Source organism: Thalia democratica, chromosome 5 (genome assembly GCF_965202585.1).
Source record: "Thalia democratica chromosome 5, ktThaDemo2.hap1.1, whole genome shotgun sequence".
NCBI classification, from domain to species: Eukaryota; Metazoa; Chordata; class Thaliacea; order Salpida; family Salpidae; genus Thalia; species Thalia democratica.
This window is the reverse complement of record NC_139169.1, coordinates 10,240,178-10,252,993: the sequence shown is the minus strand read 5'-3', so window position 1 is coordinate 10,252,993 and position 12,816 is coordinate 10,240,178.

Here is a 12,816-nt window from a genome sequence, read left to right as displayed (position 1 = left end):
AATAGTGCAAACCTATAACTTTAAATACTTAAAAGTATTATTCAAATACACTATAACTTTCATAGTTGCTTAAGTTCTATAGTTGAAAGAGTTCTAACATAGTAAAAATAAAAACTATTTTCTATTACGTAATACACTTTTTATATATTTAGTTAAACAAAAATAAGGAAATTTACTTAGATTTTTAAGTGACTGTGACCACAAAACTAATACAATAAATAGATCTGAAGAGTATTTTGCAATACTAAAATTTAGGTTGTGTTGTGGAAATTAAAAACAATTAAATAATTCGCATAAAGTAACGGTTATTAATTCATAAACTATTATGTATTAATGAAGGAAATAGAGGTTTGTGAACTAAAATATACTAATTTATCAATTAATTAACTTAATAATTGAACTACAAAAAACATGCTCAAGTTAATTAGTCTCAGGACAACACCTCATGGTTTTCGAGTTGCACACTACAGACACATTTTAATGTCTTGTCCAAGACAACGATATACTAGCTGTTGTATAAGTTATAGTTTTATCTTACAGGCTTAGCATTTTACAGAAATTGGTTAATTATTTTTTAAATTGCAATAAAACACTCTAGTTATCGTTAATAATAAATTAAAATCTTTGAACTAATTTTATTTTGTAAGAATATTTTACTGCGTTTTCAACAGTTTCAAAATAAAGGGACTGCAATTTACCAAAATTTTATTGACTAGTTCAGTTTTGTACTTATACTTTAGTTTGTATTTATATTATTTATGTCGTAAATATGAAAACAAAATCGATTGAAAAATGCTATGTATAAATTTATTTATGATTTCTAAAACATGTATATTGTTATTGTTTTATTTCGTTTATTTTGATAAAAAGACAAAAAAATAAATAATTAGTTTTATACCAATTATTTAAAAATAAAAAACATTCTTTATATTGCCAGATTTATTTGGTTAGCAATATATTTTTACTAACAAAAATTAAAATTAATGTTGAAAAATGTTTGACATTAGAAACGTATCAAACTTAAATTTAAGTACATAAATTGTCAATATGTATAAAAAAATAAATCTTATAACTCTTATTCTAAAGATAATAATAATGCGTAGCATAAAAAATATATATAGTATGAAATTTTACAGAATTACCTGGATTTTACAGAAGCTATTCAATATTTGCAGAATTTCGATTTTGGTCCTAAAAAATTTTTTAGCTAGAAAAATTATTGATGCTCTTGTTTTCTATGTCTTCAGTTTGTTAAAAAAGTAATTAGTCACGACATTTTAAGGAAAATCCCCTTGATGATGATTTTACCAGATTTTACGGTTAAAATATTGAATTTAGTTTCAACTAATTTTCTGAATATTGTTACAAATATTGTTTTTTACAACCATTTTTGTTTAAAAAATGAAGTTTTATTGTGTGTTCGTGTTTTTAAACATTTCAAAGGATATGTATTGTCTCTGTTGTTTCATATTTAGTTGAACAGTTTTAGAGTGGTTTACAAACTTATAAAATATGTCATACATTTGTTATAAAACTAAATGAAGTTAAATGCTCAATATAAAAAGAGCTTAGTAACTAAATATAGTTTATTAAACAATTGTCAATTCAAACTCAAGCAGTTTCATTAATTGACAATTAAAAAAGCTCTGAAGAACCTTCTAGGTGAAACGGCATTAGCTTGAATTGACTATTAGAAGTTTTATAAATAAATAAGCTAATTTAACCTATTTGCTTCTTTAGAATTCACATTCAATTTGACTAACATTTTAAGGGAAAAAATTCTACTTTTGTTTGCTAATTCCTGAAGAGTTATTATTATTATTTGCTGTTATTTTTACAGTTTTTAATGTAAAATCATTGATAAACTAAAAACGGATATTTTTTCTTAAAACTACAAATTAAAAAAAAAATTAAACAGTTGAATATTGAACTCTAAATCCACCTTGTCAATAAAGGATTTCTATGAAAACTTTCTTTTAGAAAGAAATACCAAGATGTGCTTTAAATAGTGATGTTAGTACCAGTATTTCTTAGTTTTAAGTTGCAATAAAGTTGTAAAAAAAATACATTTTAAAAGTACTATTTTGTAGAAAAGTAAAATATTAATTACTAATTTAAATTTTTAACTAACTTTCAAAAAATAAGATGCACTATATTAAGTTTATTCTTTAAACGTTATTCGCTGTTAAATGGTCTAAAATTATAACTTGTTAAAACTGTTAGAAAATATAATTGTAGCACCAGTTGATAATAATGACGCCTCCAAGATTGTCTTTGAGTAAAAGTAACATCCACATGCTAGCTATTAAATTATATTTATCGCATTATCAACAATTCAAATTACTAGAGATGAAAAAGTGTATCGATAGTAAATTTCATAGTATTATACTTGATTTGGATTAAAATTTTTGTATCAAAATAAACTACGTAACAAAGATAAAATTATTATTTATTAGTTTTGTTTATTATAATTATTGCAAAAGTTATTTTAATTTATTCTGTTTTAGAAAATGTTTCGACAACAAAAAAAATTCTACATTTAAATATAACACCGACTACAAAACATAGAATAAAATTAATGTTATAATTCGGAAATATTTAATATTAAAGTCTTAGTATACGTTGATATAAATAGTTTAATTAGTTTGTATAAAATAAGTACTGATGAATTTTAAAACGCTTAGTAATAAAGTTGTATAGCTGACGTGACAAATAGTCAACTATAAATTATAAGGTATCTTTTATTAAAATAATTAATTTAATTTAAGTTTTTATATGCTGCGTCAAACATTTACAAATTAATCACTTTGGAAAAAGTTTGCACCGCACAGAGCGGCTTGATATTACTTAATAACTTTTAATGTTTGGCAGAAACTATAAAAGTTAATTTTCAGTTATATATTTTATTAAACAAAATTATTAAACTTCAATTTTATTTAAAAGATATTAAATTAAAATAAACTTTTTAAGTTTTTTCTTTAATAAAACTTACAAGCTAAGTTAGTTGAAACATTTTGATTAACTTAAAAATATAAATATAAGTTAAATGAACTTTTAACGCTCACATTAAAATTAAAACCAAAAGTATTAATTTTGTTGTTTATTTCTTACAAACATTATAAACGTTCAAGCATATATTATTTGGAACTCAAATTTATAACATTTTTTTGTTGCAACAAAACGACTTACAAAATTTATGTAAATAAGTAAAACAAAATAAAATAAAATAATAGATTTTCTTTATCCTTCCACCGCATGTTGTGTGGTATAACTTGCTATTAAAAGAAAACATTTTAATACTAGTCAGCAATAGTTTTAAGTGCCTATAGATAAGAAAATAGTTTTCTTTGAAAATTTATACTACTAATCAGACTTTTGAAAGTAATTTTTGATAGCAACTTAGTAGTTTACAATAAAATGTTTAATTGAAGATTAACATAAATATTGGGTTGTACATAAACTTTAATAATGCTATAATAACAACGGAATAAAAAAAAGATGTTCAGTACTGATTTAAATTGAAAGTAATAATACAAAGATGTATTTTTTATTATTTATTAAAAACTAATGTAAAAATTCGTGTAAGTAGGAAAACTAAATTCAAAAATAATTTTTCTTGTAAGTATTTTTTACATTAAACAGAATGGATTGAGTCATTAGACTAAGTCCTATGAAAAGATATCTTATATTATGATTTTGCTTATGAAAATTTTTTTTTAAACCACGGAAAAAATGGAGAATGCTTTAGTAAACAAGACATTAAGGTTTTAGTATAATTAAACCCAAACTATTACCATGTTTAAAGTTAAACCTAATTTAAATTATAAAAACAACTTGGATCTACTTAAACTAATACATTTAAACTAGTGATGTACCGGACCCTTAATTTTGGGTCCGGCCGGACCCGGATCCGGACTTTTTTTTCAAACTAGAATCCGGCCGGAACCGGATCCGGACTATTTTTTCAAATTAGAATCCGGCCGGAACCGGACCCGGACATTTTTTTCAAATTAGAGTCCGGCCGGAACCGGATCCGGACTTTTTTTTCAAATTAGAATCCGGCCGGATCCGGATATCAGACAAAAATGGCAATATCCGGCCGGACCCGGATAGTGAGTCCGGTACATAACTAGAATAAACTAGCCTGAGTCAGAATGAGGTTTTAAAAAACTGAAAAAAAAGAACTTTAATCGAATGATAAGTAGAACAGCTAGCCACAAAGTTTACAAATTTAGGTGTTGTTTACAATTAAAAATCTGAAATCAAGTTCTTGAACAAAATATACTAGAAAATTACAAAATATTGAAAACTGGATCAGCTTAAACTCATTCAAAATCTAAAAGAAAACTAGCCTGAGTTTTTATAAAAAACTAAACTAGCCTGAGGCAGTCCAAGATTTTCTAAATTTCCCAAAAATTTTGAAACTAGCAGGGTTGCCACTGTTTAAGTCAATAAAACTAGCTAGAGTGAGTATAAACAAGCCAGAATGAGGTTTTTAAAAACTGAAAAATTACTTTAATCTAATAATCAGTAGAACAGCTAGCAAAGGTTGACAATTTGGTAGTAAAGTTGTGGACTGATTGTGGTACACTTAACTTATTAGTACTACCCATCATAATTAAATCCTACCTTATTTAATTAATATCTAACAAATACTTAATTCTAACTGAGACTACTTTCTATAATCAGACACGACAGTTTTGAGTGATGAATCTTTTATATAAAACACAACAAGAAATACTAGCATATACAAAATTATTAATTACTTTGGTAACACTTTAAAAACTGGAAGCTATTTAAATCTATATCAAAATACATAAAACAAAAAAATAAAAATTAAATAAAATTTTTAGTAAGCAAGAAACTGTAAAATTTTTAATAAACTATAAACCTGGCTTAAATATTTAACAATTAAACACCAGTTGAAATATTCACTTTTAAAACAAAACACTACTTACAATAAGCATTCACAAAAACGTTCAAGATATTTTGTTGCTTCAAGCTACACACCAAACTAACTAACTGCTTACAAATAAACTGCCTGTCATATTCTGATGTTTTGTTGCATAAGTATTTAGTTTGAAACATTTCGTCATATGATTCTCATTGGCTCGTACATATTAACTCTAAATATTCTCTGAGCTCAACTTTAAACAATAAATAATGCAAGTATTCATTCAAAAGTTTTCAATTTTACAACATATGTAAAGAGTTGCATTTCATGAAATGTTTATTTATAGTTTAAATGTAAACAAATGTAAATTAGTCACGTGTACAAAATGAGCCAATCACGGTAGGTGTTTAATTTTAACTGACGAAAATGACTCTTATTAATTTTCACAGGGTTTGTTTTTGAAAAAAATACTTTTCAGTATGCTCTTTTTTACTAACTAGATCCGGGTCCGGCCGGATCTCTGTTAGGATCCGGCCGGAACCGGATCCGGACTTTTTTTTTCAAATTAGAATCCGGCCGGAACCGGACCCGGACTTTTTTTTCAAATTAGAATCCGGCCGGAACCGGATCCGGACTTTTTTTTCAAATTAGAGTCCGGCCGGATCCGGATATCAGACAAAAATGGCAATATCCGGCCGGACCCGGACCCGGATAGTGAGTCCGGTACATCACTAATTTAAACTAGGCCTTACAAACGAGTGGTTTAGTTACTACTAAAGATCATTAAACGTTACTAAACTTATAGTATAAGGAGCCATGCAAAAATAAGGTTTTAATACCTTTACTTAGAATGTATTTACTAATGGATATAAAAATTTTAGACATAATGATGTCTAAGAGAACGTACTATAAAAATGTACTAATTATTTTAAATTTAAATCAAAATCTACTCGTGAATTAGTTTCAATAAGATAGTTACTTGGACAGTAAATTTAAAAATAATTAAGCTTACTTATCAAACTGCATGTTAAAACTGGCACTAACTGAAAGGTGGCTGTCGATAGGCTGTCTTTGCATAAACTGCTCATTTTATATATATACATATATAGCTGTACAGTACATATCCTATCAAAAGTTACGTTAGATTCAAAATTCTTTTCGACCGTAACTTTATTTCGTTACATCAGACTTGTTACACGGCTGATAGCTAGTTTATAGAAAAAACTTTTAATGTTTGCAAGTTCTTGTATGAAAAAGTTTCAAATATTTTTAAATTGTTCTTACTTGCTTTTACAATTATTTTTTAAGACATCTCTTCTTCTACTAAAAACTTTGTGTAACATTAAAATGTTGGTAATTCGAAAAATTAGACTATTATACTAAAATACTTTCGTAACTCTCATCTGAGTAGTAACATAAAGTAAATTTATTTAAAGTTATAATGCAACAATTGAAATGTTGTTTTTACTTGCTTGAATTGTAAATAAATATTATTATTTTTATTATATTTTTAGCCACACTCTAAAAGTGCTATCTGAGTCGCTCAGTATAACTATTATCACCAAATGTTAAGAAATATTTACGGCGAAAATATATACAAAATTCTAACAATAACTGTGATCAATTGTTTTTTTAAACAAAGGCAATACAACATACACTAACTAAGTCTTTAAACAACTGATAACACAAATCAATAATCAAATAAAAGTACACTTTAGCGCCAAATTTACAATTAGTATGGAAGAAATAAAAACTAAAAGTAACTAAGGACAATTTGTTACAAATTTATGATAATTAGTATGTTGCACACTTTAATTATTACTTTTCATTGTACAAAGCTTAACTGTTCTACTATTGGTAAGCATTTAAAGATTGAATTTTATTTGATAAATATATTTTTAATAACTATAGTTAAATAGGTTTGTATACCGTTTTTAACTTTAAGAAAAATGTCGAACAAATTAAGTTGAAATTGCTTTCAATTAGGTTATGCATTTATCAATCTTTAGTTAAACAAAATTAAGTAAAATTACTTTAATTTTTTAACGACTGTGACCACAAAACTAATACAATAATTAGACCTGAACAGTCGTTTGCAACACAATAATAAACAATGAACTTTACCGCAAGATCAACAACAACAGCATCCGAGACAATCCTACGACCGGTTTCGTCCTTATTAGGACTCATCAGGCAGGAATAGTCGCGAGAAACCGCTATTGTGATCTTAAACAAGCGGGCTTAAGTACTAAGTACTGAAGCGTTCGTTTGTGGGTAAAGTTGAAAAAATGACACAGCTTTACAATAAATTAGGTTGTCTTGCAGAAATTAAAAATTAATAGTTAAAATTAATGTGTTAGCGATTAACTATTCCAAGATTATTAGATCTTATTAAAATTGAGGTTTGTAAACTATACTGTACTAAATAATATTTACATCAGTTCGTCAATGGACCACAAAAAACAAGCCGAAATTAATTTGTTCTTTGTGAATAAAGATATTTTGCTTAACGAGTCGCACACCACGGATACTTTTTGTACAGGACGATGAAGGACTAGCCCTTAAATAAATTTTAAATTTGAGAATTTGGTTAATAGTTGTTAAATTATGATAAAACACTTTGGTGATCTTACAAATAATTTAAAATCTAAGAATTAATTTCATTTTATAAGAATAGTATACTGCGTTTTCATCAGTTTCAAACTATCTACTTCGCTAGCTCAGAAAATGAAATTGACTAGTTTAGTTATGAATTTGTACTTTAGTTTATCGTTTGTGTTAATGGTATTTATGTCATTAAGATGAAAATAAAATTGATTGAAAACACTTTGTATAAATTTGATTATGATTATTGAACTATATGAAATATTTTGTTTTATTTTGTCTATTTCACTATAAAGAACAATGAAATATTTAATAAGTTTATTGTTAACTTTTAAATACAAACATAGTTTTCTTTAAATTGTAACTTTTTTACTGTTGAAAAAAAATATATTTCTAACGAAACTTAGAAATAAAGTTGAAATACATTTGGCATTAGAAACGTATCAAACTCAAGTTTAAATACGTAAAGTATGATTTGTAACTACTAAATTTATATCATACAAGCCTAATATTCTTCTAGCTACAAAGTGTTAGTGAACTAATATGATTTTAATTTTTAATTTTTCAATATTAACTAAGTTTTATTATCATTAGTTTCGTATATTTAACAAATCTTATAAAAACAATGTTTTCAATAAAAGTTGGTATTTTTTATTGAAGAATCATTTATTTTTAAATATGTGAATGCCTTCTATCAAGAAAAATCTTAAGACCTATTTTTGTAAAAAATAATAAATCTTTATTTGTTGAGTTTGCACTTTACGTTGGGTTCGTACTTTTTGTGAGCTCAATGGAAAATTGCCTGTACTAAAGCTAAATTTTAAAACAAATGAAGCGTCTTAATTTTTTAGAATATTATAGTAAAACCTAAACTATATTTCCGACTTTTTTTGTATTGTTCATACGAATATATATATATATATATATATATACAGAATTTGACTTAAAATTTAGAAAGTATTAGATACTTTTTGGTTTATGTTAAAAATCTTTTTTATATACATAATGGTTAAAACTAATAGAATGAAATAAAACTACTAGATGAAATTTTAAAACAGAAAATAATTATGTAAAAATTTGAATGTGAAAATGATATTGACATCAGTAAGCGTTTTTCACAAAATTTAGTCCGATACGAAAATTAATAAACTGAATTTACAAATGTTTATAAAAGTGTAATTGTTATAAGTTTTAAAATAAGTATGTTACTTTCAGAAGCTTTCTTTGTTTTAATATAATGATGGTATTTTGTAAGTCTTATGTTATTATATAAGTGTTTAAAAAAGTAGAATGTTGAATAAGATTTCTTTATTGTTTTTTAAAATTATAACTTTTATTTTTAGCGGATTTAGAATGTTACGTTTAAAATAAAATTAAAAGAACAACCAGCAATAAAATGAAAACATTTAATAATTTTATTTATCACAAATAAGAGTTTTTTTATTTATAAAATATGTATTTAGAGAAATAAATCTTTAATTCTATTACGATGATAATAAACACTATTCTAGCACTTGACTTTTTTACTTATTTATATAGTGTAAGTTTTTTTGCTAGTTTTCCTAAAATAATCAAAACATTAAACCTTTCGCTTTTGAACTTTTGTTAATTATGCTTGAACTGTATTTATACTTATGCTTTATTAAATATAAGTTATATTTAACGCAAATGCAAGTTTTAATTTTTTACAAGCATGCATAAACAATAAAAATAGAAAGAAAATGATAAATTGTAAGTAAACTTAAAGACTACGTTTAATACAAAAGTTATATTTAAACAAAATGACATCATAAAGTATTTCCGACAGGCTGTTGTTCAAATATTCAAAATTAGACAATTAAAAAATAATAAAAAATGTGGGTTAGAAATTATTGACTTTCTAATTAGGGTAGAAATTATTTTGCCCGAGAACCAGTCATTAGAGGTCACTGACTCGTAAAGTAACTTTTATTTAAGAAATTATAGTTTGTAAATAAAGACTGTATTTCAGTTGTTCCAAAGTTTTTGAAGCTGTTTATTCTTAAGGTTAACGGTGGGCGATGTTTTTAACCGTTGCGCCGGATCCGGAAAATACAATATTTGGCGGGCCTGAGAACTTGGAATTATTAATCTACCCGATCCAGTAAACGGATCTGGACGGATCCCAATTAGAAACTATCAGCCTAACTTGATACTAATTTTAAAATAAGATATGTTACGGTCCTGATCCTAACTTTAAAAGCGACTCGGATCAAACCGGATACTAATTTTAGGCGTCAGGTAGATTACATTCAGAAATAATTTAACATTCAAAAAAAAAAAACTCGACTAGGACATTTTAACTTAATGTTTATTACGTATTCTGATTACTATATTTGATACACACCTGGTAGAATTAATACTACGTTTGTAAATACATCAATCGGAATACTAACAACTACTCGAAACAAGCTTCGACTTATTTGAAATACATATTATCAATTTATTTAATTTTGAACCTCTCTTTGTTAAGTTAAATTTTTTTCTTTAGTTTACTTAATCAATTCTTTTAATTTTGAGCTTTTCTTTTAAGGTATTGTCACACTGAAGTTCATCGTCATGACATACTTCAAGTAAAAATTTGATTTTAGTGTAATTTTGCTTTGATGTTACTGACTGTTCTGTGTTTGCACGTGTTACAAAATATGTCAAGTTATTATTACTGAGATGACTAGAAAACAGTTTGAATTTTAACATTGATAGATGTAGTACAGAGTAATTTCATGAGCAAAAGTAGCCTTCCCCGTTAGTTAAGTATTCAGTTCGTTCTTTAACTATGATTACGAATTCTAAGAACCAGTTCTTGCATGAAAATTGATTAAAATTTTAAAACTTTTTTCAATTTTAAAAGTTTCCGAATTTGAAGTTATAAGTCTAAAACGCGTCTTAAAGCCTTTTCTTAAGTTTATTAAAACTACTAAAACTAAAAATACTATAGAATTCACACATTTTTATTTAATTTAAAGCATAAAAATTTTACACCAGCATAATATCTACGAAAATACTTGACTTTTAATGATTTATAGTAACTTAGCGACTCTAATGCAACTTAAAATTACCTTTAACCTAAATTATCAATAGTAATTAAATACGAGCTAAGTAAATATATCTAAAAAATTAAATTTTAAAGGAAATATTTAGTAATGCTAGCAAGGTGTTTAGAGTATAATTTAAATTACTGTATTGCAATTTTTTTTTATTTTTAGTTTTAGTAGATACATTTTATTTCAAACAAGTTGGTTTTAATTAAAGCACAACTTTGTAAATAGTTAACAGTAACACAAAAGACACAAAAAACACAAAGGAAATTAACTATTTTTTGAAAGATTTTAAAATTCATCAATTTTAACGAGGATGGGTCAAATATGCATGGAAACTTTTTTGTCGAGGTGTAAAATATACACGAAGGGTCGCTTTTTCATAAAGATTAAGGTAACACTGATAAAGAAAAATGAAGCTACTGTTTAAATAATGCTTGCATAGCTGCTAACATACTAGCTTAAATTTATTAACTAACTTAACATAAATAAAAAATAGTTTATATTTAAAAAATTTAAATTTGATGTCAGACCAATGTTTGTTTACATTCTAGTTCAGGATTTGCAATTCTCGTCAACTTTTGTACTTTATGAGCTAAAATAAATAAATATGGTTATTGTAATGTATTCTTCAACTTTAAATTTATTTTTTGATAAAAGATAATGTAAATGTTTTATTATGATATTTTTTAACAATCACAACATAAGAATTGTACGGTGCTGAGATTGTTTTTATTATGTATATTCAAATTGGCCGCTTCGATGCGACTTAAAACTTGTTTAAAGTAATTGAAATCATTAAAATAAAACTAAAAATTATATAATACATTTTTAAAACTATGCTTTGTTAAAAAAAATGTCTTACGTCAACTAAAAATTTAAGTAACATTCTTTTTTTTTTTTTTAGCTTTACATTTTAAAGTTTTAAAAATTACAGGCAATCTTTAACTTTTAAGTTCATAAAATAAACTTTAAAACGAGATAAATAATGCATGGAGTTAGTTTTACATCTTATTTTACATGTTTTGTTCACTTGTTTCAGTTTTATTATAGAAATAAAATAAAGTTAATTTTAAAAATGAATAAAAATTACTGTTTTGTTTTTTTTTTGATTATCATCAATGAAAAAGTAAACCAGCATACTTTATTAAAATTTTGTAAAACCACCATTTATTCGTTATAATAAGTTTTTACATATATCTTTTAAAACTAATTGGCGACAAAAGGTTGTAAAAAAATGTTGTTTTAGTTATACACTTAGTTTAATTTATACTAAAAAGAATTTCTTAGTACTTTAAGTTTTTAAAAAGGTATTCAGTAAATCTCTCTTGTAACTTCAAAAACATATTTCACTACAACTTTGATTAGTTAAATTATTTCTCTAGTTATAAAAAAAGGGTGCTAAATATTTTATTTAAGATCTTAAAGTTCAAAAATAAAATGAATTACAAACACATGTTATAAATGATTGTTCTTTGTACTCAAAAACCATTTACTAATTGTAGATTAACCTAAAAACAACTGCACGTCACTATAAAACATTATATATGAATCTTTATTTTTAGAATTTGATAGTAATTTTGATTTAAGAATACTAGATTTGTATTAGTATGAAATTTATCTCTTTCGAATTAATTAAAGTTTAATAAACTACGCAAGCTTTAAAAAAATTGTGTTTATTTAAGTTTAAAACTATTTTCAAGTCTGTAAAATAAGCTTGTTACCCTAACTAAACCTTTTGATGAATCAAAATTAAGTTTTATAGCTGTAATATTGTTTTTTATAAGTAAAAATTGAAATATAATTTCTTACGTAATCCTATTATTAAACGTATATTTCTAGAGTATTCGCGCTTTTTATTGTAGTCGCGTTTCTTACAGTTATAAAACGCTTGCCAATACAATAGGTTTTTCTTTAAATGACTAATCTATTAATTATTAATTTGACAAATTTGTTGAATTAAAACATAATATTTGTGTTAAATTAAAAATTTCACAAATAAAAACATTTAACCTTTGTTTTTAATAAAATCAAGATTCTTACTGATGCAACTATTAAAAAAAAATTAATAAGTACAAAAAAAATAATCTATTTTATGTAGAATCTCAGCTTTTTTTAAATAATATTCAATTGTTGCTTAATGATTAAAACTTGTGTTACTCAAAATTTCAATATTATTATTAATTTTTAATCAATATAATTTGTTAAAACTTTAAACGGTACTTTAAAGATTTTATTTAAAAATCAAAAATAAAAGTGTAA